General features: G+C 41.2%; 1 protein-coding gene across 1 annotated transcript in view; it reads left to right on the top strand.

The window, feature by feature from the left end:
• The first annotated feature begins 2238 nt into the window (after positions 1 to 2238).
• fut8b (fucosyltransferase 8b (alpha (1,6) fucosyltransferase)) overlaps positions 2239 to 21639 on the top strand; it is a 234379-nt gene continuing 214978 nt past the window's right edge. Inside the window, exon 1 of the mRNA XM_033990801.2 lies at positions 2239 to 2497. The gene's annotated coding sequence lies outside the window, so the exon portion shown is untranslated. The remainder of the gene's footprint in view (positions 2498 to 21639) is intronic.

Consider the following 21639-nt stretch of genomic DNA (forward strand, 5'->3'; position numbering starts at 1 on the left):
TAAAAAGTTACTCGAGTAAAAGTAGAAGTATCACATGGAAAAATCAGCTTAAGTAAAAGTACAGATACAGAGGTAAAAAAGTTACTCGAGTAAAAGTATCACATGGAAAAATCTACTTAAGTAAAAGTACAGATACAAAGGTAAAAAGTTACTCGAGTAAAAGTAGAAGTATCACATGGAAAAATCAGCTTAAGTAAAAGTACAGATACAGAGGTAAAAAAGTTACTCGAGTAAAAGTATCACATGGAAAAATCAGCTTAAGTAAAAGTACAGATACAGAGGTAAAAAAGTTACTCGAGTAAAAGTATCACATGGAAAAATCTACTTAAGTAAAAGTACAGATACAAAGGTAAAAAGTTACTCGAGTAAAAGTAGAAGTATCACATGGAAAAATCAGCTTAATTAAAAGTACAGATACAGAGGTAAAAAAGTTACTCGAGTAAAAGTATCACATGGAAAAATCAGCTTAAGTAAAAGTACAGCTACAAAGGTAAAAAGTTACTCGAGTAAAAGTAAAAGTATCACATGGAAAATGTAAAATATCTTTACTTTAGACTTTACTGTTCGGTTCCACCCGTGCTTGTCACCGGTCGTGGTTAGTATTTGGAGGGGACAGCCCTGGAAATATGAGGTGGCAGAGTGGGGCAGCAGTGACAAAACACTTCACTCACATTGCCCTGTGTGTGGGTGAAGTGGTTTGTGGGTGCTGGTGGTGGTTGGAGAAGGTGATGGAGCAGATCAGCAGCCTCACTTCAGTCTGTCTACCCAAGGGCAGCTGTGGCTACAATAGTATCTTACCACCACAGAGTGTCAAAAACAAATGCATTATTATTATTTATCAGTTTGACATCAGTTGAAGCTCATATATTACACCAAACTGACTCTTGAGAGCTTTAAGTCATGTTATAATGTATATTTGCATTAGTCTAATCATGACTATCTGCAGTTTATACAAGTTCTGGCCTTTGTTTACATTATGGTTGCTAGGTAACAATTATGGAACGATCTCTGCCATTTCTCATAAGCTCGTGCGTGCGTGGCTCTGGTTTCTGTGGTAACAAAGGCGTGCGCGCGCGAGCCTTCACCTACAGAGGCACCAAGCGGCCGCTAGTGGGCGCACTTCTCCCGCACTCGGTCAAAAAGCACAAGCTCAAGTCTGCACCAGCTACAGTCAAGACAGCGTGCACGAGCCACGGGTAAACAGGAAGTGACGTCACAGCTCCTTTAGCATAAAGCAAAAAGAAAACAAGCTCATTCAAGCTTTACTATAGAAGTTATACATGAATAGATAATGTGGCTACCTCAGACATTGTTTAGGCTTAAAAATATATATTATAAAGCAAATACACTATGATATAAATATTTTTTTCTGTAATTAGACTTGGTACAAAAAGCAATTTTATTTTTTCACCTATGACTGAAAGGTTTTTACTGTGCACTTTTCTCCTTTTATGTTAATTTTATGACGATTATTTATATTTTAATTTGTTGTATTGTGATTTGAATGCCTTTCTTATTCTGTAAAGTACTTTGAATTACTTTGTGTACCAATTGTGCCATACAAATAATCTTGCCTTGCAGTTAGTATATACGTCTTCTGAATATCAACACTCCTTGCTGTGTGCCAATTTTGTGCACTTAAAATAGCACTAAAATATATTCTATATATTCTATATATATAAACAAAAGCTCAATATTTTGGGGATTGTGTGTTTTTGTGTTAAACCTGTGGAGCTGCTGTCATGAAAGTAGTTCCTTTGCGTGGTATTATCGGCTAATTACTATTTAGCATCAGATATTAAAGAAAGAATATGATTTTTTTAAGATATGCAATATTAACAGTCACAAAATGTAGTAATAACATGTATAGTTATCAGAAGGTGACAGAATGTAACTTTAACTTGGTGTTTGCATGTCATTTTATCAAAACACAGCCCACATTGAATAGGCTATTTAACATAACATTTTGTAACAATTTAAAAAATATATTAACTCCAAACTGCCTTTAAATGATTCTAACCATGTCATATGTCTATTTCCATTCAGTCTTCTATGAACACCACAATAGGAGCGCACTATCCTATTGCACCAAAATGTGCCACTTTGCGCATCTTTACTCAGATATATCCTTTTTGGCCAAACAACTGACTCTTTGTAACCAAACGCGAGCAGACCTCTGACCTCGCCCTTCCTCGTGTTATCTTTACCCCTTAAACTCCCAAAACAAACCCCTCCTTTACTCTGAAGCGCGCCGCCCGGATGCGCACGGCTCACGTTTTCGCACTTTTTGTTGACACCGGCCATCCAGCGGATCGTCACAGAACCGCTTCGCCCGCTGCTGTCTCCACGCAGCCCGCCTCGTTCAGTCCCTGCTCCCTTGGCTACCTTTCTAACATCTATTCCGTGGAGCGACTCACGGGAGCTACTGCGCCGCAAGGAACGTCCCCAACCCCGGCTCGGATGCTTGGGGAAAGCCGGTGCAGCGTGTCCAGCCAAGGTACGTGCAGATAACGCGCTTGCATGGCGGAAACGTTGAGCCAGTGTCTGTCCTGATAGAACCCGCTACATCCCCCGGGCCTGTTGGTGACCAGAGACGCCGGGATTCGCTGTTGTTCCGCTTGGATCTGCTGCATTTCTGGTTGTTTTTACGCGCTCGGCTTGCGTTTTGCGTGCGTCCTAGCTACCTAACTTAACCAGCGCCTGCTCTGGTTGGGAATACGTGCTGGAAAAACGCTAAAAAGGATGCCCAAACAGTTCAATGAAGCGACACCAAGCTCCACTATCACATCCAAGTCAGTATTCACCCGGTATAGCTTCATCTTCTAACTAGCGGTGACTCTTGAGCGGTATGCGCCAAAATAACGGGACTGGCGGTGCTAAAACAGCGTAGCTTTCGGGGCTAGCTGTCTGCTCGTTTGCGTGGGGTGGCTGACGCGAGTTGTGGCCGTGAAATTGGAGTGAAATTCGTTTGACCTCCACGGGAAATAAAGGCGCACGAGTGTTATGGTTGTTTTGGGGTTGTGCGTAATGGTGAAGCGGAATGATCCAGCGTCTGTACCGGTGCTAGTGTGCTTCCAAACGGGGTGACTAACCAGCTCTGGCCCCGGCATGCGTTTGTTTTCACTATCTGGAGGTGTGGTTGGTGTGTTATAAGCGATACATTAAGGGGTTATGGTAATACCAGAATGCGTAAAGGTCAGAATGTGAGCTGTGGTAGATGGGGACTGTTTGGGGACATCATTGCAGAGAGCTGTACAAAGTGATGGGTTGATTAACATGCTCCAGGGGCCAATGTGTTTGAAGGATGAAAGTGAGTGGTAGCCTATACCCTGTGTACATGCAGGTTACATTGTTTTTCTATAAGAATTCCCCACTGTGAAAGCATCATGCAATTATAGGTTTACTGGGTTAAATCAAGCATCCAAGGCTGTGTTCACGCTTGGCTTCGTCCTGGTTTGATCCTGGTTTCGTAATGAATGATGTTGGCTATGTTTGGTCTTGTTTTAGTCATGGATTAGTATTGATTTAGTCCAGGTTTCAGTCCCAGTTAAGTCTAGACTGTAATGTGAGTCTATATGATGTGTGTGTGAGTGTGAACGCAGCCAAAGTCATTTTATAAGTTTCGGATTATGCATTATTTAATTTCTTCAATGCTCACACCCGTGGGAAAGTTGAACCCATTTAGTCTCTCTGCCCTCACACGTCTTAGACTAATAACAGTTTTGATAAAGCATTTTTAAAGCATCACTATGTAACTTTTTGAAGGTAGAGCGTTTGCCATCTACTTTCCTCCATGGATATGTTATTGCTTTAACTTGACTTATCCACAGTAAGGCTTTAAACTTGTCTATCTCCGTAGAGACAAGCAGGTGGCACAGCAGACGCACCACCAGACTGAGTTACAAGTCAGGTCTGCGGAGAGGTGACCCCACTTATACTTTAAAAAGGCATCTTCTTCTAAGGCAATAAACACAAGGTAATACAGGAAGTGCTCCACCTTTACTAGAATTATGTGGAAAATCTCTGCTGAATTAAAAGTAAAAGGTATGCTAACTTGAAAACTACCACTTCATGACATCACAAGGTGGAACAGAGCATTTTGAGCTTTGGAGAATAATAATAAAGAGTTACTCAAACATACGTGAATGAAACAACACAACTCCAGGTATGTTTTTGATGACGTAACAATAGTCTAACATGGCTAAAACCTTTTATAAGAGTAAGTTTTGCGTTATATAGTCACTTTTAAGACAAACAATTAAGCCACAATACAAGTTTAACAAAGATATCAACCTCAGTACTGTCCCATGCTTGTCTCTCGCCCCTTTCAGATTTCAGATAGCCGCTAATGCTACAAGCACCAGTATGAGCGCGGCCCGGTGGAGCTCAGTGTAGATCATCTGATGGAGAGAGTCATAATTGGCGTTGAAGGCTTTAGTCATGAGTCCCAGCAGGCCCCTCCATTGTCATGTTAAAGAGCGTCTAATAGTGTGTGATAAATGTATAGGCGTTCCGTCAGTACTATAGTGCGGTCTTAATGGGTCATGAGGATATGGTATCTCACAGTGCTTTTAATTACGCGCTAAAGCTGGTGTTTTAAATGATATATGAAAGTGTAATTATTCCTGTTCGATTCATTTTGTATTGTCGACATGAAGCTTTTGTCACATGTACAGATACCGAAGTAACAGTATCACATGAAAACATCGACTTAAGTAAAAGTATTAAAGTACCTGTTTAAAAATGTACTTAAAGAGCAAAAAGTAAAAGTATTTCGCACACATTTTGAGGTCTTTATAAAGCTTCAATTGTAGTGATTTTGATACAGGTTTGTGCTGAATTTTGTTCAACAGAAACAGTTGAATCACTTGCTGTTTTTATTTATCTGTTGTTATATTTTTGTTTGCTCAACTGTGAACGTGTTAAAAATAAACCCTCAGCCTTTGCAGCAGGTTGTAAATTATAATAAAAAATACTTTTACTTTTCATTCCAGTTCAAAAATGTAGTGAAGTAAAAAAAAGTAAAAGTAAAAAGTATCTAATTTATTTAAGTAAAGCACAGATAACCTAAAAAGTTTGCTTCAGTGCAGTACTTTACTACTTTTACTTTATGTTCCACCACTCCTTGTAGACTTACTCACAGTGGGAAGAGTAATGATAACTTTTAGTCAAATTAGAGTAAAATATTTGACTTAAGTAGTAGTGAAAATAAAACTATTGCGTCTGAACACTATGCCAAAAAGATTAAAGTTTAAATTTCTCAAGTAAATGTAACCTTTTCCCATTGGATCGCTGCTCTGTCAGTCAGCTGTGCACAGAATCACTCTATTGTTTTTAATGGAAATCTGCTGTAAATGTAAGCATGTTATAGTATCTACTTTATTATGCTCACAGGAAAATGCGTCCTCTGCTTTTTGACCCATGCTCCAATGCCGCTGGGTCCACCCGTCAGGAGCAGTGTCCAACCACAGTGCGACGCCTGGGGACCCGTGTCTACATCTCGGGCTAGGTCCATGGTAAACGCTATCTATCCATGGTTTCAGGATCATTAAGGCGACCGTTGCAATTAATAATTCAAAGCAAACATCATATCCTTTGAATGGTCAGCTGTTAAACGTCAGCATGTAACAGGAACCTGAAACTCATGAGTAGTGTAACGGCATGTTGTGCGTCCTACTTGCATAAGCGTTTGACTGGACTGGCGTGTAAGAAATGATTGACCGTGCAGAAAATACTGTGATACGTGATTCTTTCTATATCAAGGCCCTGTAAAGCTCGTTCATTTACTGCTGCTTTGAAGGCTCTTGTCAACACATCGTTAATTGATCAACCTTTTATTACAATGCATCTAAGCTTTTTTCAATGTATTTTTGTTGTCATAGCTGTGATGATTACCATTACCAACAAAATCATCATACCTTCATTCAACTGAGGGAAAAACCATCTTTCCAGGGGTTGTTTTTCTTCTTTTGGATTGGGTGACATGGCAAAAACACTAAAAATAAAACATGTATACTGATCGATCATAATTTTTCATATGATTTTTTCTAATGTGAGAAACACAATTTGATTGCAACTCCATTAAAAGAAAGTAAGATTTTGAAATTTCTTGACTTATCTGTGTCCCTGATATGAGGGAAACATGCTCAAGTCTTTGCCAGTTTCAGTTCTGATTTTAGGTTTAAATCAGTCCAGTTGTTTTAAAACTAAAATGCTTCTCTCTGATCTGAATGGTCACTACCTAAACCCCAGCACCTACAGCCAATCATGAATCAGTGCTAGTGCAGCCTCTGCAGCTCAGTCAGTCAATTCTGGACGTTCTGAGTTTCTACATGAGGCCTGTCCATAAACTGAGAATGAGACAAACTTGTGTCTTTATCTGCAGGTTAAGGCTCTGGACACACAGGTTCAGTTGTGATTGTAGTTTGTTTAAACTGTAAGAGTGCAGGATATATATTTCCTTTAAAGAGGGTGTATTAATGCAACATTTTATTTTCAAAACTCTTTCTACCATGTTATAACGTTGTTCCCTTATAAAAACAAGAGGTTTTATGTGTCATTCATGCATGTTTGAGTAATTCAGTGATCTCTCCCAGGCCCTTTTTTAACCTTCCTTACAGTTAGCTGTAAGATTCTGACTAATACTGAACCCACAGGCCTCTGTCCCCAAACAACGCTCTGAGACGCTCTGAGACGCTCTGAGACGCTCTGAGACGCTCTGGGACGCTCTGGGACGCTCTGAGACGCTCTGAGGCGCTCTGAGACGCTCTGAGGCGCTCTGAGGCGCTCTGAGGCGCTCTGAGACGCTCTGAGACGCTCTGAGACGCTCTGAGGCGCTCTGAGGCGCTCTGAGGCGCTCTGAGGCGCTCTGAGACGCTCTGAGACGCTCTGAGACGCTCTGAGACGCTCTGAGGCGCTCTGAGGCGCTCTGAGACGCTCTGAGACGCTCTGAGACGCTCTGAGTCTCGAGGAATACTCCCATGAGGGGAAACTGAAAAACGAAAGTGAAACTTAATAAACATGTTAAAAGGTTACTTTCACTGAAAACAGCATTTTCACAAGGTAACACTGTGATCTAAATCTGTTTTGTGTTAGCAGTTAATACCCCATAGAAGTCAAATACGCCCTCTTTAAGCTACTTGTAGCTAAACTAAATGAACGCTAACCTCTCTGAGCAACATCCAGTGACACGACTCTTTCATCATGTTACACAATACACCGCTCAGAGCTGTGTACCATTCCTCATATTTCTGACACTTTCTTATCCACTGACGTACAAACCCATTAAAATCCCATATACCTCCACACCCTTCTTATAATTCATATCACTTAATGTCTGCGGTCCATATTAAACCACAGATTTCTCACGCGCCTCCCAGTGATTTTTCTTTCATTGACAAGTCTATGCTCCGGCCATAAATTACCATCTCATTGTTTGGCGTTCACGTCAAAATTCCACCGGTATTTCGATCTATCTTCAAGCCAATTCCCCGCTGTGAGAGGCTCATTTGAATGGCATTTGCTGATGTGCAGGAAACCTAACTCCTATGGACAACTTATGCATCTTTAATGTTATCTAATACAGTCAGGCCTGGTAACTGGAGGCGGATTGATTGAGTTAGTCGCCCTAATCTACTCATGAATAAATAAAGAGGGCATATATATTGCTGTAGGTGACAGGTGAAGTCAGGGGTAGATGGGTGTCCCTGTCTGTGTGGTGGGTGAAGTGTCTTTTTGTCTCTTTTTCTGATTGATTTTTAGATTTTTCTGGATTATTTAAAGGCCCTGTACCTGATTTGTTTCGATTTGAGCAAAATGTGTCTTGCCCATGGACTGTATAAAGAAGTGGACTAAGTGAGTTATAGGAATGAATTTGGAGATCCATATTTTAAATTCTGAGCTCGTATCATAGCAACCAAAGAGCCAATCCGGAGTGAGGCTCTAAACCACACTGCTGGTTTAGAAGAGAGTGGGCTCTTAGCAACACTGTCAATCAAACCTGTTGCTAATGTTAGTAGGTGCTGACACTTTGGGAAAGAAGGCGCCTGATTTGTCTGTTATTAATGTTCATATCTTAATTTAGGGACACAATAGAGAAATAAAAAAACAAAATGACGAGGCTCGAGTCGTTGGAGCCAGAGTCGCGCGCATGATCACTTTCTATTTGGACATAGCTAACCTGCTAGCCGTTCCATTTATATATACAGTCTGTCGTCTTGCCCCAGTACAGATATATTGTATAAGCAGGTCTTGAGGTAAAAGTAAGTCCGTTGTGTACCGTCTGCATCTAATCGTGAAGCGTTTTATTGCTCCATATTCAGGAAGTGCGTGTGTTAGCATGCTAGCTTGTTGTCAGCTTTACCGCTACAGCAAAACTGCTCCGTCTCTGCATAATGGAAGTGAGGAATGACTCTGAACCGTTACAAACTGTTTGAAATGCGCTAGTTCTGTTTTTTACGTTTTAAGACGGGAAAAATTGGGTACAGCACCTTTTTAAAGCCTCATTGTGTAACTTTGTAGCCAGAAAATAGACTAAAATAAAATAAAACAAAAAAATAAAACTTGCATCCTTACTGTGAGCGGGCTTGCATTTCCACAAACCTGACTCTAACACCGACCTGGTAAAGTGCCTTCATTTGCTTGTCGCCATGGAAAAATGCTGTCCCTCTGGCTGTATATGTATGTCCAAGGAGAATGTTCCAAAGTGTGGTTTTAACGAATCATGTCAGGGGATGTACCAACTCACCAAGTTACGCAGTGTTGCTTTAAATTTGACTTTAAACTCTCGAATCTCTGTTTTTTTTCTGTAATATCGTTCAAAGAAATTCAGGATTGTTGTGTATTTTTATGTGTTCCCTTATCAAAAACACAGCAGATGAACTTCACTTGGCACATTTTCATTCATATCTCCTACAGAAATGGTTGCTGCTGAGTTATTATGTCAGAATTACTCAATATTTTTCAGTTAACTTAATTAATTTTCATACTAAATAGGATTATAATTAAATTTTTGCCTATAATTGCACAAGGGGGCTCCTGTAACACAGTCTAAACCCAAAGTAAAAAGAGATCGAGAGCTTGTCCTGTCATTCACACGTGAGTAATAGAGGTCTGTTCTTCTCACTTCTCCTCTATCCTTCTTCTTCCCTTCTTTCTCTCTCTCTTTATTACTCCCTACATTTCGAAGTGCGACATCTTGCTGAAGTAAATATAGACGATAAACGATAATATGAAAACGAAACCATGAAGCAGAATGGTCTCAAAATCGTGTTCTAAATGTACGATTTTGGGGGAAAAAAATTGAATAAATAACAGAACGAAACAGCTGAGAAGTTAGTTTGTTTCTATAAATGAGTCATAGAAAAATGAAAACAGAAAAAATAACTAAAACGTCCCGCAAAAAAAAAGTCCCCATGATAAATGTTGACCCCCAGAAATGACTGTCCCATCTGTCATGTACTGAACGATAAGTCGATACAGTGTTCATCGTGACACGCCTACAAACGCCATCTCTGCCTTTCGTGTTACAAAACTGCGGCGCCCAATGGGAGCTGCAAAATGGCGTCTTGAAAATAAGCGATTAAAGATGACTCAAACATGCTCGAATCACTCCAAATACAACTTCAGAGGGTAAATGAGAAGGAAACGACTATAACACGGTTAAAAGCTCTGAAAAAAGTCAATTTTGCAGAATAGGTCTGATTTAACGATAAACATCCGAAAAATTGATTATGTCTGTAAAGGATCTCTCTCTGTCTCTCTCTTCACTCAGTCTTTCTCCCTCCCACTCTCACTCTCTCTGCCTCACATTCTCTCTCATTCACTCTTTCCCTCACTCTCTTGGTCTTCCACTCAGTCTTTCTCTCTCGCCCTCTCTAACTCACTCTTTCCCTAACTCTCTCTCACTCTCCCCTTCTCACTCACTCTTTCTCTCTCGCATGCTCTCACTTTTTTTCTCACTCTTTCTCTCTTGCATGCTCTCACTCTTTTTCTCACTCACTCTTTCTCTCTCGCATGCTCTCACTTTTTTCTCACTCTTTCTCTCTCGCATGCTGTCACTCTTTTTCTCACTCACTCTTTCTCTCTCGCGTGCTCTCACTTTTTTCTCACTCTTTCTCTCTCGCATGCTCTCACTTTTTTTCTCACTCACTCTCTCTCGCTTTCTCACTCACTCTTTCTCTCTCGCATGCTCACTTTTTTCTCACCCTTTCTCTCTCGCATGCTCTCACTTTTTTTCTCACTCACTCTCTCTCGCTTTCTCACTCACTCTTTCTCTCTCGCATGCTCACTTTTTTCTCACCCTTTCTCTCTCGCATGCTCTCACTCTTTTTCTCTCACTCTTTCTCTCTTTCTCACACGCTTTCACTCACTCTTTCTCACTCTTTCTTGCTTTTTCGAACTCACTCTCTCGTTTTCTCACTCTTTCTCACACGCTTTCACTCACTCTCTTTCTCACTCTTTCTTGCTTTCTCTAACTCACTCTCGCTTTCTCTAACTCACTCTTTCTCTTTTGCTCTCTAAATCCTTCTTGCTCTCACTCACTCATTTACTCTCACTCTCTCTCTTTCACTCTTACTCTGTTACACTCTCTTGCTCTCTCTGGCTCTTACTCTCTCTTACTCTCTCTCACTCTAACCCCTCTCTTTTGTAACCCTTCCACTACTCCCCTCATCTCTTGTTTCCTCTCTAGTGTTCCCCTCTCTCACTCTCCTCCCTGTCTCACCCCCTTCGTACACACTTGTGCACCCTCTCTTTTCCCTGTTTAACTACAGCCTCTCTCTATCTGTCTTCTTCTCCTCTCTCTGTCTGTCTTCTTCTCCTCTCTCTGTCTGTCTTCCTCTCCCTCTTTCTCTGTCTTCCTCATCCTCTCTTCTTCTGTCCAACTTTATTCCACTTTCTAATACCTTCATTAAACACTGGCCCATCAGTTACCTCCACCACCACCACCACCACCTAACTGTTTCTACTTTCTTTCTTATTTCTTTTTTTTAAATCTTTGTCTCTCTCTCACCCAAACGTCCATTTGTTTTTTTTTCCTTCACCCTTCCCCTGTTCCTGTACTTGTATTTAAAATAGCATTGGGATTGTTTTTGTCCTTTCCAGTGGCGTCCTGTCACCTGCACAGCCAGCCCTCGGTCTGCATGAAAACCCATTCTAATTTCAAGCATCACGGTGTTTTGACTCTGCAATGTTCGTGAATAATGCTTTATATTTGTTGTTTTTATTAAATGTTTTATTTTTTTTTCTTTCGTATAGTTTTTTTGTTGCCTGTCAGGGAAGAAAGCCACACGACACTGAGGAAGAACTGTTTAATTCAATATAGAGTTTGAGTGGGGAAGCTAGCTAGCATGTTGAATAGGCGCTAACAACAGGACTGAAGGAGGAAGTGGTTGGAGCGCCGTTTTGCGTCAGTTGCTAATCACGTCAGAAAGGATTATTAGGATTTTCCGTCGATACAGAGCATGGTTTTTATATATAGAATATTTTTTAAATGTGCAGTAACTAATAAATATTCAAACTGTGGTAGTTTTGGGGGTTTTTTTGTAATATGTTGTGAAATAAAAATTCAGTTCTATGGATGCATTTTAAAACGACTTCAGGAATGTTAGCATTTGAGACAAGACTGTAACCTGAACTCATGCGTTTTAGAACATGTTTTAGATTGATTGTGCGTTTTAATAAAAAAAATACCGTATGGGCTAATGTGTATTAACCATAGACTGTATATATAAATGGATGGACATAGCTAACCTGCTAGCTGCCGCATTCCGAATAGGAAGTGATCATGCGCACACTTCCAGCTCCATCGACTCAAATTCACTTTCTATTGAAAAACCGTCACCCTTCTCTCTGTAACTGCTGCTGTCAGACTCGTCATTTTGGTTTTAAAATGTTCGTATTAACCCGCTGTACATGATCCTGGTGTTTTTATTTCACTATTGTGTCTATAAATCAAGATATGGACATTAATAACAGACAAATCTTTCTTTCCCCAAGCTAGTCCACTTCTTTATACAGTCTATGGTATTAACACTAACACTGGGAGAACTTTGACTCTGAGTGTTTCTTTAACTATTCAAGTGTTTGTCTGCCACAGTTTTTTTTAACTTTAGAAATTCTCAAGAGTTAAAAAAAAAAGTGAACAGAACATGATATTTTCTAGAATTTGTGCTACAATTCAAGCCATGTCCAATATTATCTTTGTAAGTTAAAAGTGGAAGCAGAAGTAGTTTATTTTAAATTTGTTTGCAGCACTTACTTCTCAGTTTCCTAACACGTTCTGAGCGTCCTGATTATTTATCTCAATGAGTTCATGAGCACGTTTCACAACTTTCAGGGGCCAGAGCGGAGTTTTGCATCGCATCTCTGCTAAATAGCCTACAACTAGCATGCTAACAGCGGCCTTACTTTTAAGTTGAAACAAAGAAAACACTGTATAATTAGATGGTCTCATTTTGAAGAGCTGCTTTTACACTGTATCTGTACTGCGGCAGAACAAATTTTAAACTAATATGTGATCAAATAAGACACAGAACGATCCTCACGAGTCTCTCATTTGGGTTGCAAGTTCAATGCTGAAATTCAGTTGCTTTAAACCAGGGATGTCCAAACTGTGGCCCAGGGGCAAAATGCAGCCCTCAGACCAATTTTTCTTGGCCCTCAAGCTTCCAGGTGGCCCATATCAAATATTTAATGTGTCCAGTTGAGGATGTAAACATGAATAAAAGTCTAGTGCTTCAGTCTAACTTGTAATAATAACACAGATTTGAAGTATTCACTGTATTCGTGACCAGTCTATGGCCCTCTATCGGCCCTCAGCTTTGTCTGTGTTTTTATATGTGGCCCTTAATGAGAAAAGTTTGGACACCCCTGCTTTAAACCTAAAACATAACAAAGAAACCAACATAAGGTTCCTCTAAAGGTCCCGTACTACGCTATTCTCTGTGATGAGGAAACATTATAACAGATCAAACAGACCTGGAGTTGCGTTTTGTTTCATTCACACATGTTTAACAGCCAAATCCTTCTTCTCTCAAACAGAAAACACTCTGTTCCACCTCGTGATGTCATGTGGTGATACGTCCCTGTGTGTTTAAACTCTATACACCTCCACTAGAATCATTTGGACATTTTTCAGCCCTGGAATTGCCAATCTCTGCTGAAGTAAAGGTAACTTAAACTACCACTTCATGACATCACAAGGTGGAACAGAGCATTTTGAGGTTTGGAGATGTAGACGGCGTGTGTGTGTGTGTGTATAGGACCTCTAAACAGCATTTTGCAAGCGTCTCTTACACCTAAAACCACCCGTTAATAAGATGATTAGTGAATTTCCATTTCCATATTTTCTTGTTACTCAGATTAAACAATATCATGCCGTCTGCAGATGGCTGTCTTGATAACAGTCATGATCACATCTCCGCGGCTCCGTTTGAAAAGCTCGGATCTGATGGGTCTGTCAGGAGCGGGGAAGGCGTCTGTGATCTACATGATTGGACGGTGCGTGGTGAGACAGTGGTGGTATTTGGTTGGCATTTGGCTCATCAGACAGCTGCTGGGGTCCCTGCTCTCCAGACTCCTCCAGGCCCAGCAGATGGGTTAGTCAGTCTGCTATTTGGCTTTGTTTGGTTAGAGCACTGGTTCTTCAGCCTGGTACATTTTGGTGCAGAATCCGCAACCTTCTAGTTTCCGTGGAGATGTTGACAGACTGTATATATAAATGGACATAGCTAACCTGCTAGCCGCCACGCTCCAATTTATTTTGCATGAGACACCTGTGGCCTCTCTGTAACTGCTGCTGCTGTCAGGCTTGTCGTTTTGGTCTTAAAATCTTGGTCCTTGCATGTTTATTTCCCGCCCCCCGCTCCAGATTGGCTCTTTGGTTGCTATGATACACGCGATAGGAATTGCAAATATGGAAGTCCGCTCCAAATTTGTCCCTGCAACTTCTAGCCGCGATGAGCTTCATTTGACTGGAGCCGAACGCTAACGGGTGACGTCACACTGGCCTAATCCACTTCTTTATACAGTCTATGGTTTGCGTGGAATGTTCCGCACCATGGCATTAAACTTACCCATAATGGAGACACATATTTTTGAGCAATAAACTCCCTGTAACTGCTTAACTCTGCTGTCGCGGTGGCTAGCGTATTGCATCGTCTCCACGGGAAAAGTTACATAGCACCTTTCAAATAAGAACAAATCCAGGAAGTGCGCTGTTAGCATGCTAATTGTTGGTAGCATTAGCTCTGTAGTTGACTGTACATCAAGAACACTGTCAACCAAATGTCTTTTGTGAAGTAAAGAATCAGTTATGCAAATCAGACATTTTGATTTCATTATGCCACTGTTTTGGTTTTTAAAAAGGTCTTTTCGTTTGTGATTTAGAGTTTGACTAGTCCAGAGAACATGAATATTTTTATAAATCTTCTCCCTCTTTAACACACTTTAAGATTAGACTGAAAATCCACCTCTTCTCCCTGGCATTTAATACTAGCCCGACAGGACGTCTTTGTGTTTTATTGTCCTTTGCCCACGTATCGCTTTATCTGTATTTTTTGCTGACTTTTTATGTGAAGCACTTTGGTTCTTTGAGGTTGTTTTTCAATGTGCGATAGAAATAAAAGTGAATTGAATGGAAGTAGATTAATCTTTGCAGCCCCACTTTGCATTACCGTGACCGCTGTGGCCTCTGAAAGTTGTAAAAAGTACTCATCGTGAATCATTAGGATGCAAGTAATACGTTTGGAGAACTGCAAACTGTTTAAAATGAACTCGGTGGAAAGCAGGTACAGCTCCTCTTTAAAGTCCATCGGTGTGATTTTTCATGCTTCAATTAACCCTTGTTTTTACTTCACTCTTTGTAAAGGGCAGAGGCTCGAGGCAGAGAGGGCTTTTGGTCATCACTCTCCCTCTCATCCCTCCACAAGCCCATTATTATCGCTATGGTAAGACTGAGTGTCTGTCTAGTGATTGCAGGAGCCAATCAGAGGGCGGGAAAGGGGCCGGTTTCCATGGCGATGAAAAGTGGGCCGACCGAACGTGTAAGGACGCCGAGATTTAGATCGAGCAGTTTGCAGCCTGTTCTCCTCCTGTGCCCTGTTCACCTGTTTCGCTCAGATGATTGTGAGGAGAGAGGGTGAGGGGGGGCGGGGTAGAGACGAAGGTTGAACTAGAGCTGGACCAGAGCGAAACCAGGACTAAACCAGGACTAAACCAGGGCAAAACCAGGGCTAAATGAGGACTAAACCAGGGCTAAATGAGGACTAAACCAGGGCAAAACGAGGACTAAACCAGGACTAAACCAGGACTAAACCAGGGCAAAACCAGGGCTAAACCAGGGCTAAATGAGGACTAAACCAGGGCAAAACCAGGACTAAACCAGGACTAAACCAGGACTAAACCAGGACTAAACCAGGACTAAACCAGGACTAAACCAGGACTAAACCAGGACTAAACCAGGGCAAAACCAGGACTAAACCAGGGCTAAATGAGGACTAAACCAGGGCAAAACCAGGACTAAACCAGGACTAAACCAGGACTAAACCAGGACTAAACCAGGACTAAACCAGGACTAAACCAGGGCAAAACCAGGGCAAAACCAGGGCAAAACCAGGGCAAAACCAGGGCAAAACCAGGGCAAAACCAGGGCAAAACCAGGGCTAAATGAGGACTAAATGAGGACTAAACCGGGGCTAAACCAGGGCTAAACCGGGGCAAAACCAGGGCAAAACCAGGGCAAAACCAGGGCTAAACCAGGGCTAAATGAGGACTAAACCAGGGCAAAACGAGGACTAAACCGGGACTAAACCAGGACTAAACCAGGACTAAACCAGGACTAAACCAGGGCAAAACCAGGGCTAAACCAGGGCTAAATGAGGACTAAACCAGGGCAAAACCAGGGCAAAACCAGGGCAAAACCAGGACTAAACCAGGACTAAACCAGGACTAAACCAGGACTAAACCAGGACTAAACCAGGACTAAACCAGGGCAAAACCAGGGCAAAACCAGGGCAAAACCAGGGCAAAACCAGGGCTAAACCAGGGCTAAATGAGGACTAAATGAGGACTAAACCGGGACTAAACCGGGGCTAAATGAGGACTAAACCAGGACTAAACCGGGGCTAAACCGGGGCTAAACCGGGGCTAAACCGGGGCTAAACCGGGACTAAACCGGGACTAAACCGGGGCTAAACCAGGGCTAAACCAGGGCTAAACCAGGGCTAAACCAGGGCTAAACCAGGACTAAACCAGGACTAAACCAGGGCTAAACCAGGACTAAACCAGGTCTAAACCAGGACTAAATGAGGATTAAACCAGGGCCAAACCAGGACTAAACCAGAGCTAAATGAGGACTAAACCAGGACTAAGGGATTGTTATACACTGGCTTAAGAATGAAATATTGGTCACTACTACTACTACTACTAGACTCTTGTTGCATGTACAGATGGTAGTAATGTACGGGAGTTGGAGAGTGTGGTGATGGGGCCAGCTGTGGTCCTTCAGGCGGTCAGATCACCCTCCTCCTCCTGTGTCCATCAAGCAAGCTGTGCCAGAGAGCCAGATGCCCCGGACGTTATAATGGATAATTGTAATAAAAGCAGTATTATGTTTTATTATTTTCTTCAAATAATCAAAAATACATCTTCAACAAATTTAATTTACCTTCTAGCTAATCCATTTCTATTCTAGCAGCTATAGTTTTTAGTCTGGTTCACACTGCTTCACTACTCAGTTCACTATTGCACCCTCTGTTGGCCAGTTTGATTCTATGGGCATGAATTACGTAAAGGTGCAATAAGTAACTTTTTTATGGCTTGTCTCTGTGGAGATGTCATTGTGGAAAGGTAAACAATAAGACATTAAACTTGTGTAATTTGAAGGTGCACTTTGACTACATGAAGGTGTTATCACTCTTCCTGGAATGTTCCACAGTATAGCATTAAACCTCTCTATCTCCATAGAGACAAGCAGAGGAAGCAACCAGGCCAAGTTACAGGTCAGATCTGTGTAGAGGCTATCCCGCTCACAGTAAGAATGGATGTTTTCAAGTTAATGAAAACATCTATAATGGAGTAAATGCACAATGCTATTAATGCCACTGCGGAACATTGCAGACAAAGCAATAAGAGGAGAGAAGGAAAGTATGGATTCCCCACTAGGAAAGTTGCATAATGTATCTTTTAAAGAACGAGGGGTTAAGTAAAAAATTGATTGGGGCTGTTTAAAAGTATATATTTAGCTCCTGGGCTGAGGGGTCAAATGCAGGTCACCCAACACAATCCATCGACCTGTTCCTGTCCAGTGGGTCAAAGCGGGACACTCGATAGTCCCGGAGAGCCGGAAGTGTGGTTTGGAATTCCACTTCACACAGAGCAGAGCAGAAGCAGCCAGTGTTTTGTTTTTGTTTTTTTTTTTCATTTTTTTCCCCAAAGTTATTCAGTTTGAGGTGTTTTTGGCGAACAAAATATCTCGACTTCTGTTCATCTCCCTGGAGACAATCAGGTAGCTCATCCTCCATCAGAAAAGTTCCATATTGCACATTTGAATTTAGCTTTCTTCCTTCTTTGCTCATGTTTTATCAGTATTACCGCACTGTAATTTCCTAACCAGCCAGTCCCTTCTGTTCCAATCCAACAAAGTCTTGAATCTAACCATAGACTGTGACAAACTTGAAGGACATCTCCTCTTGAAAATTCTTGTATCATTCAGAAAAAAATGAAATCAAAAGTCTTTCCTTTACCTGAGATAAAGAGGGGCTAGTCTACCAACAGTAGTTCAGTCAGATCCACTGTTCCGAAGGTTGGCGGTTCGAATCCCGCTCTTGACATAAAATCATTGGTCAGTTGGTAGAGCGTTCAGATCATCATTGGTGGTGCGATTCCGGCTCCCACAGATGAATGCTGTCATTGTATCCTTGGGCAAGACGCTTAACCCCATTGTCCCTCCATTGTCTGTGTACACTGGTGTATGAATCTGTGTGTGAACGGGTGAGTTGCTCCTTGATGTAAAGCCTTGAAGTTGGTAAATAGTCTCATTTTTATACAGCGTCTTTCCAAGAGCTTGATGCTTCGATAGGTGATTGTGCAGAAATCCATTACTCGTGTGCTTGTGTAATCCCTCAGTCGTCCAGGTAGGATGCGTAGCAAAAGAAAATTCAGTCAACTGGACAAAAAGTTTACTCTGTTGTGACTCAAACAGACCATGCGTTTCTCTGATTGGTTAATCTTCCCATCGATCACGCTCTCTGGCAGTGAGACAGGACATGATTCTAGACCCGGACATCTTTGATATTGTATTGTCTTATCAAAATGTGTGGTTTTGGTTGTCCGGACAAGCACAAGTAAGGCTGAAAGATTAATCACAATCGAATCAAAATTTGAATGGATGCAATTAGCAAATCGCAAAGGGTTTAATTTTTGAAGTACCATAATTCCTTCCACAAACAAGATAATATCCTGTCTTATTCTGCGTAACACGGCTAATCCTGCAGTTTAGATCTGTACAAACATGTTCTGAAATTTCTGTATTAGTTTGTCAGTTCTTGTTGTCAAATCATCTGGACTCGTTTAAAATCCCAATGCTTGTTCAAGAAATCACAGTTAGATTTCTTTTTCCCCAAAATCGTTCAGAAAAAAAAAAAAAAAAGAATATGAATTAATGACATACTATTACATACTTTTTATTCACTGGTTTCCTTCCGAACTCCCACCTCTTTATCTTACTCCACTGTAGACTCCTCCCAGTCCTCAGCTAACCCCGCTAGAATTGGATTGCCCATTAGCTTGTACTGTTAGCGACCTAGCTTTGACCCTGACCGCAGATCAGCTCCGGTCTCATTCTAACAGGACTCCCGGATGTGATAGAGGACCTGATGCCCTCCCTCACAGGCAGGTGGGCTATTTCAGTCCCCTGGTACTGGCCTATCGTTCTGGAGCGGTTTGCATGACGAGAGCAGGGGAGGCATTTGTGGTGGTGCGATTGATCCCCACAGGGTAAATGAATCGCTCTGACCTCTAGAGGAGGGTCAGGGAACAGCAGGCTGGTTACATTGCGGAGAATACCCTGCAGCAGGTACGCCCAGTGCTAAAACGAGGCGACCCGAGCACGGCAGCAAGGTTATGGACTTGTACTTGTAGAGAATAATAACTAGGATTTTTTATAGTTTTGCTAATGATGTTAACGGGTTCTGTTTTGGAGTTTGGTGTAATGGTAAATTTGACAGTGAACCCAGCCTCTGCAGCTCAGTGAGTGAATTCTGAAGGTTCTGAGCTTTGACATGAGGCTTGTACATAAACTGAGAATGAGAAAAACTTGTTTGTATATTTCTCTATCGGATTACACTAAAAATCTTGCCTAGTTCCTTCCAGTCATTTCATTGTGGTGAAGTTTATAATTTTGCTTCCTGGTTGGACACTGGTAGCAGATATGACATACGTAGGTGTAATTCTGTAACTGTTACCTAGCAACCATAATGTTAACACGGGCCAAAACTTGTCTAAATTACACAATAGTTATAATTAGACAAATGCAAATAAACAGCAACACCTTTTATTTTGTTAAATGAATGTTTAAGCTGCCAAAAAATGTGTTCCTAGCGTGTAGATTGTTGTATTTTGGATGGAATTTTCTGCGTTGATGACAGACGTAGAGGGATTCTGTTTTAAAACTCTGCGTTACTTCCTGTAATTACTTTGGTGCTGGTCCATGGAGAGACAGTGTGGTAAATATGTGTGTAAAACTATGATAAACATTTACCACAGGTACTATCCCATCAAACCAAGTCATAACTAGACCTGTCAATTTTGAAGTTCAATATATTGCTGAAGTAAATAAAGATGATAGACGATAATATTGAAACTAATTTATCCAACAGACATAATAACCCAAGTGCAGATTTTGTTAAATATTGTAAAAAAACATGAGCTACTTTAAATAAACAGTAGAATGAACCACTTTAGTACTTAGTTTGCCTCAGTAATGAGTTATTAAGTTATTAATTCAACCTTTTTACAATCTTTTAATATAGCCAAAAAATAACCAAAAATGTCTACTACTGCTACGGCAAAGAAAAAGTACACACACAGGTAAATATTGACCCTCCTTAAATATATTGAACGATAAGTCAATATATCATGATATGCCTTACTTCCTGTATTTTTGTACTTCTCAATCTTTTTTCCCACAATCTGCCAGCTGACTGATGTTAAACTATGATATTTGATACCACAAGTACTATCCCACCAAACCAAGTCATAACTTAAAAAAAGAAATGTGCACTTTAAGCACAAAACAATACAATTCAATGTATGTTTTTGATTAGACTCCAAAATCCAACATTATACCGCTCTTATTAGCTCACAAAGCCGATTCTGCATAATACTTCCCCTTTAATACCAAAGCCTGTATGTGATACCGTCTCATGCATGCGTCAGTCTGGTCTCACACACAGTTGATAGTACGGGCTCGTGGCGGAGGATTGGCGGATCGCGGATAGGATTGGCCTGATTGGATTGGCCCGGCGGGAGTCCTGTCACCTGGAACTGCGGGGGTCATCCAAAACCGCAGGGAGCCAATCAGAGCATGCGATCAGACAACGAGATCCACCGCCTGCTTTCATGCCACCGGTGTCAGCAGTAAGCTATACGTTCTGCCAGCCATGTTTGGAGGATTTGGGAGAGGAGCTACTGTGGCAAAAACACTCTTTGTCTAAAGCCTGTTGCGGTATCGAATTCTGAAGTGCGAAATATCGATGTAAATATAGACGATAAATGATAAAAATGTTGAAACTATACCATAAAGCAGAATTATTCCTCAAAAAAAAGAGATTCTAAATTTAATATTAGCTGTAATAAGTAAATAACACAATGCAACACTCAGTAATTTGGTTGAGTCATAGAAGTTCTTCACAAAAATAATTGTTGGGTCTATCATTTGTTGAACGATAAGTCGATATAGTCATTACAGGTCGGGACAGGATAAGTCAGTTTTTCATCTTGCATTACTCTATAGCTGGTGTAGGGTAGAGGTGGGTAGTACTCGGTTACAATCTCATACATTTACTTGAGTAATTGTACTTGGAGTAAATTTTTAACGCAGTGTTTTTACTCTTACTTGAGTAGTATACATTGCCTGGCCAAAAAAAAGGTCACACACTCTAATATTTGTGTTGTGACATTGTTTCGATTTCGCTTCTGCAATGTCACAAGTTTTATTTCCATTCAGTGTTGCATTAATTTTTCACCAAGATCTTGCATTGATGATGGTCGAGTCTGACGCTGCACAAAGTCTTCTCCAGCACATCCCAAAGATTCTCAATGGGGTTAAGGTCTGGACTCTGTGGTGGACAATCCATGTGTGAAAATGATGTCTCATGCTCCTGATCCACTCTGTCACAATCTGAGCTCGATGAATCCTGGCATTGTCATCTTGGAATATGCCCGTGTCATCAGGGAAGAAAAAAATCCATTGATGGAATAACCTGGTCATTCAGTATATTCAGGTGTCAGCTGACCTCATTCTTTGAGCACAGACTGTTGCTGAACCTAGACCGGACCAACTGCAGCAACACCAACATATTTGCTGAGTTAAATCCAGGTGGCGACTTTTTTTTTTTTTTTTGGCCAGACAGTTTATTA

Source organism: Periophthalmus magnuspinnatus, chromosome 24 (assembly GCF_009829125.3).
Source record: "Periophthalmus magnuspinnatus isolate fPerMag1 chromosome 24, fPerMag1.2.pri, whole genome shotgun sequence".
Taxonomy (NCBI): Eukaryota; Metazoa; Chordata; class Actinopteri; order Gobiiformes; family Gobiidae; genus Periophthalmus; species Periophthalmus magnuspinnatus.